We start from the raw sequence: 539 nt of genomic DNA, 5'->3' as shown, positions 1-539 counted from the left end.
TGGATCACCCAGTACATACTATTCACAGCCCTGATTCTGATCCAGATGAATCACTTCAGAATGCTTGCATACAGATGTGCGATGAATTTTCAGATCTATTCAAACCATAGTTAGGTTGCTTGAAAGAGGTGGAACTGGAAGTAAAATTCAAAGAGAATTCAACGCCAGTTTTTCGTAAGGCGCGTCCAGTGCCTTTCGCTATACAACATGGCTTGGCTCAAGCCTATAAGGCAGGAATAACGAGAGGTATCTGGACACCTGTTAAGTTTAATGCATATGGTACACCTGTGGTCCCAGTGCGCAAGGATAATAAATTAAGAGTTTGTGGTGACTACTCGGCTACAGGGAATCCACAGTTAGAGGATCATCGCCATCCGCTACCTTTGCCAGAAGACCTAATACGTAAATTGTCTGGAGGCCATGGATTCACTAAAATTGATTTAGCAGATGCTTACAACCAGATTCGGTTGGGTACTGAAAGTCAAAAACGACTGGCACTTAATACTCACCAAGGAGATCTCCTCCAGGCGCGCCTACCT

Source organism: Anneissia japonica, unplaced genomic scaffold, assembly GCF_011630105.1.
Source record: "Anneissia japonica isolate Jap-2015-1 unplaced genomic scaffold, ASM1163010v1 scaffold288137_len36054_cov100, whole genome shotgun sequence".
Classification (NCBI taxonomy): Eukaryota; Metazoa; Echinodermata; class Crinoidea; order Comatulida; family Comatulidae; genus Anneissia; species Anneissia japonica.
The sequence above is the reverse complement of the archived record's forward strand: the minus strand, read 5'-3'. Positions refer to the sequence as shown.